This window comes from Sinocyclocheilus rhinocerous, unplaced genomic scaffold (genome assembly GCF_001515625.1).
Source record: "Sinocyclocheilus rhinocerous isolate Xijiao unplaced genomic scaffold, SAMN03320098_v1.1 scaffold1147, whole genome shotgun sequence".
In the NCBI taxonomy this organism is placed as follows: Eukaryota; Metazoa; Chordata; class Actinopteri; order Cypriniformes; family Cyprinidae; genus Sinocyclocheilus; species Sinocyclocheilus rhinocerous.
In genome coordinates, this window is record NW_015660497.1 from 234,353 (window position 1) to 239,962 (window position 5,610).

Below are 5,610 nucleotides of genomic sequence, written 5' to 3' on the forward strand. Positions count from 1 at the left end.
GGATCCCTGGTCTAGAAGCTGCTCACAGACTTGGAAGGCAAAAGGAGTAATATCACACTTTTTTTTTTCTCAGCGTTGCAACTTGAGAAAGGTCATCCTATTCACATCATGCCAAAAAACCCCTTTGAAAATATCTATATGTTGCATTCCACATTTGTTATGTTACATAGATGTTGCTCAGTATTGAAAATTGCATATATATAAAAAAACTGTACTGTAAATTTATTAATAATAATAATTTATGCACTTAGCAGATGCTTCCAAAGCAACTGACAGTGCATTCAGGCTATACATTTTTTACCAGTATGTTTTTAGATTTAGATTTAAATTTAGAATTGAAAAGTATACACAATACAAAATTACACATCATTTAGAGTCTGTGAATGAGTAATTTGTTTCCTCAGATCATTGCAGATGAAAGTATTCCTCCTTCAGATTCTAAAGATATCCATAATCATCCTCCCCCTTTTCCCCAGTAGGACCACTGGAAGGATTGCATCCGTATTCCAGGTTAAACTTTTAACCATTAGAGGGATTTATAATATTACACAATCTCTTCTTACTCTGATCATTAGAGTAATGATCTGATTTCATCATACTGAAGGTAAACACACACATATATACTCGCCCCTTCATTGCATCACTGGGGCATTTGGGAGCCTTTACGTGTTGCTGTTTTTGAAGCCCACGTCTTATTGAATCCTCAGTCAAATGACATCACAGATGAAGCTCGGAATCTCCAGTGTGAGAAAAACATGTTCAGAGACTCATCCGACCGGTAAAATTCCCTCACATTAGCAAGATTGACAGTCGCTTTCTCTTCCCTCCTCCAGGATCTCAAATTGGTTTATCTGATATGATTTATGGACGTTTGCACATTAGGTAGACACTTTTCATCATACCCTTGTGACCCACTGAAAATCTGGGACTACGATTTTAACCTGGACAGTTCTTGAAAAAAAATAATAATTAGGCTATAAAGAAGCAAGAGATATCTGGCCATCTTAAGACATTTGAAGCACAGAATATTGAAAAGAAAGAAAAAAAGAGAAGCAGTGGAAACACTATTTTTTTATACTCAGTCCTCCTCTATTCTGTTCATTAATGGAAAGAAAAATTGGCGAAAGCCTGTCGTCAGCTCCTGACAGCGGTGACTGAAGCACTCCCCTCAGTCCATTTAAAGACCACGATCAACTGGCGGCCGAACACTTTGTTTTTTCCACATATATTTAAAAAGGGTCACTTTGTCACAAGGTGCTAAAAGGGCTTCGGGGGACAATATCTTTCATTTTATTGTCTCGACTGACGTGTTCTTCCACTGCTCTCAGTCTGTACTGGGAAAAAGAGGCTGGAACATGATTTTAATGTTATTGAAAATGACTGCCTTATTGTAAAAGTACGGTGGCAGAGAAGTGCAAAACAAATCACAATTCTGAAAACAAAATAACAAATTACAAATGCAAATGCAAGTCTAAAAAACAAAATAACAATTCAGAAAACACAACAACAATTCAGAAAACATTATAACAAGTCAGAAAACACTTCTCCAACGTGTGATTGGGTTAGTCAACACTTTAAAAGCAACTATATATTATTAGCTCCAGTGGCGCAGATGGATAAGCGCGTGTCATCTGCTTTTTGACGCGATCGACCCGGGTTCGATCCCGCCTTTTGCCGAACCTTTTTTTCTCCCTTTTCAAATCTCGTATCACATCGTGAAGGCATTTATTTTCAGTAAAAATTAAGGAAATAATCAAAAAGTTGAAAATAAAGTATCGGGTGGGGTTAGGGGTAGGGTAGGGATGGAATACTGAAGTGCAGATAATTGCCACTATTTGCAACAAGTAGTATACATAGAAATCCTGCTATTTTAACATAGTGTAAATAGGTATTTGCACTTAGTTTAAATAGCATATTTCTAAAAATAGAATCCATTGCTAATACGAGATTTGAAAAGGGAGGGAAAAAAAAGTTCGGCAAAAGGTGGGATCGAACCCAGATCGATCGCGTCAAAAAGCCAACGACACGCACCTAACCATCTGCGCCATTGAAGCTGATAATATACAGCTACTTTTAAAGTGTTGACTAACCCAATCACACGTTGGCGAGCGGAATTACTGCCAAGAAGGCGGGCTATTTGCACTAAGTGTAAATAGACACTCCGTATTTTTTTATTCCATAGTAAGGGCAATTCATACAATACATTTAAACTGAGCTACTTTAATACCATCTCCGAACTTTCTACCACGACTCTGCTGCTCTTCGGCTGGTTCTTCCTGTATACGTTGATTGACAGATGTCTCGTCCAGTCAGCGGTGAGTAATCCCAAACCAATGGCGCTGTCTCAAACTATACCTACCTCTTCCGGTTTGTCTGATTTGTCGTTGTGTTTTCTGACTTGTTAATTTGTTTTCGGATTTGTCGTTGTGTTTTCTGACTTGTTAATTTGTTTTCGGATTTGTCGTTGTGTTTTCTGACTTGTTAATTTGTTTTCGGATTTGTCGTTGTGTTTTCTGACTTGTTATTTTGTTTTTTAGACTTGCATTTGCATTTGTAATTTGTTATTTTGTTTTCAGAATTGTGATTTGTTTTGCACTTCTCGGCAACCGTATTAAAAGGCACTGCTAAGCATTTTTCCTCTTGCCAAGGACTAAATGCAGTGTTGTATGAAAGGTGGCTTTGATGTTAGAATAGAGATTTGTTGCATGTTATTCAGTTTAGTGTACCAATCACTTAAGCTCAGAAAATGGGCCACCCTTGTCAATATTTGGAGAGCAAATAAATGAGGATTGAACACAGCTCATACAATGTCACAAAATGTTTCAGGTTTAGTTTCCTTTTCAGGAAACTTCACTCTAATGACTTTTTCTTGCTTCACCTACAGTAAATGTCACCATGGTGCTATATTCATATTTTAAAATGTAATTTATTCCTGTGAAAGCAAAGCCATTACTCTAGTCTACAGTTTTACGTGATCCTTCATAAATCATTCTAATATGCTGATTTGCTGATCAAGAAACATTTCCTATTATTATCAATGTTGGTTGTGACTTTTAATCTGCTTAATGCAACCTTGCTTAATAATAATAAGTAATAATTACTTAATTAGTAATAATAAATGTGAATTAAGTATTAAGCTTGTGTCCATTTCAAAGTAACAATCTATTTTAGAGTTGTTTCTTTTATGAGACAACAATCAAACATCAAACAATCAAACAACCAAGTCCATTGATTCAAAGCAGAATGCTGAATTGTAGAGAGTAATATAACTCATTGAAAGGAACATTATAATCAAACTACAAAGCAAAGGGACCTCAGCCAGTCCCACTGATTAGCCAATATTATTGGGGTTGTAGGAATAGACATTTAAAAAAGTGAAACCCCTAAAGACCAGATAAAAGGAGGAAAGAGACAACAACGCTCCTTCTGAACTAATACCCTTCATTCAGAGATAGCAAATCACCAATCTATGGCAAGAGCATGGCTTGGAATTAGAAAACTTAATTTTACATAATTAAGTTTTTGCTATTTAGAGCCACCACTGTAAACTTAAGACCTTTGCTGTGAACATTGATTTATGTTCAGTTTATTGTGTTAGTATGATGGGTTCATGTAACAAAATTTGGGTTGATCAATTTAAAATTATATTGTTTACAGTAATTACAGTTATTTACATCATACACTGAGTGAGAACCAGAAACCAGTGTATTAATTAACATGAAAATCACAGGTATATTTATAGTGTGCAGTTGTTGATTGAATCCAGGCTTGCTAAACTATATTTTTCTTCTCTGTCAGCTCGCCGTCCCTAAATCTAGGGCCAGCTTCCCAGTCTCAAAGACTGCTGAACAGGGAAAAAGAATCTGCTATATTTAGCCCACCTGGCATGCTTTGAAACATCAAGGATGCAGAGAGAGAGAGAGAGAGAGAGAGAGAGAGAGAGAGAGAGAGAGAGAGAGGGAAGGGGGAAGAGAGAGGGGCCAGGAGGTGAAAGCCGAGCTGGAATTTGTGCGGTATGCAGAGAATGATGGGATTTTTCCTGCTGGGCGGCTGAGAGCTGCTACACTGCTGAGTATTGACCAGCACACAAACACACACACACACACAAAGAACTGAAAGCTCTATCACCATCACACTCTCTACCTCACACAAACTCTCTCAATCTCTCGCCCCTCCCTCTTATTCTCTCTCTCTCTCTCACACACACAAGTGCTTCTTCAACTATAGGCACATTTGGCCCTGTAGACTTTCAGAAAATAAACTGTCCTAAAACGTGCTTTTCACACTCTCACTAGTTTAATTAATTTGTCAGTGGAGACAGAAACAGGCATCACAGGAGAATTCTGTCATTTTTCTGAAATATTTGTACATTGTTACAGCATCTCAAATTATGTTGTATTTGATAACATTATGTGGTGAAAATAACATTTTACCATTTTTGGAACAAAATGGTTGAATTTATCTTCTTTGTAACCGAGTATACTTACCTTTGGAAAAACTTGATTAGGGGCAAAATATGTGGTTGTTGTAGAAATTACCATTTTTGGAAGTCGTCTTTAAAAAAAAAAAACATTTTAATAAAAAATGTATGATTATTTCTTTTCCTTTTCTTTTTTTAGATTATCATGCTTTTTATTATATATATATTTTACGATACATTTTCAAAATTTAAGATTTAAAGTCGTGTCTGAGGCAATGGTTAAACAAATCATTCTATACATAAAATGCATTTGAAAAAATATTTTAAAAAAAATAAATAAAAGAAGGCATTTTAAAAGGTTTCCATGAATGTGACCTTCATATAACAAAAAGAACAAGCTGAAATCTTGAAAGAAAGAAGCTGTCATTGTAATAAGTATTGAAGTGGTTTATGATTATTTCACTCTTTGTTTAGATTAACTTTTTTTTTTTTTTTTACATATTTTTAGAAAATAATTCCATAGTCTAAGATTGAGGCAAGAGTTAAACGAATCAATCTACACATAAAATGCATACAGTTACGATTGAAAGTCTGGGTCCGAGGCAAAGGTTAAAACAATCATTCATAAAATGCATTTGAAAAGAACCAAAGATAAATTAAAAAAAGGCACTGTAAAAAAAGTTCCCATGAATGTGACCTTCATATAACAAAAAGAAAAAGCTGAAATCTGTTTTAATAAAAATCAACCATGACAGAAATGTACTCGTAATGGAAGAAACACCCACACTCGTACAAACTCTCAAAAGAAGAGTGTACATCTCCAGCAATCTGCCCTGTCGTTTTTGGATTGTGTTCCTGTCTGTATTGTCATTCTCCTCACTTTTTCTCTCTCTGCCTTTCAGCGATCGCACTTTTCTGACAATCATGTTTTTTTTTTCTTTTTTCTCGATGACTAAAATGCTCACACTCTTGTCCTTTGTTCTCTTCTCTCAGTATCTATCAGTTTGTTCTCTTTCCTCCTTCACAATTCTTCTTCCCCTGGCTCACTCTCTTTCTCTTTCTATGTCTTGCTCGCGAGCTCCACCCCCTCACTGTCTCTCTCTCTCTCCATCTATCTCTCTCTCCTCTGAGCCTCCTCCTCTGCTCCGGCTGCTGACACGCCTCCATTGCCTGTCAGTCACAAGATTGTT

The 5,610-nt window shown here is 36.2% G+C and overlaps 1 long non-coding RNA gene across 1 annotated transcript in view; it reads right to left on the reverse strand.

Moving 5' to 3' along the window:
* Nucleotides 1–4,961: 4,961 nt before the first annotated feature.
* LOC107725044 (uncharacterized) overlaps nt 4,962–5,610 on the reverse strand; it is a 7,622-nt gene continuing 6,973 nt past the window's right edge. The window contains exon 3 of the long non-coding RNA XR_001638080.1: nt 4,962–4,976. This is a non-coding gene — a long non-coding RNA (uncharacterized LOC107725044). The remainder of the gene's footprint in view (nt 4,977–5,610) is intronic.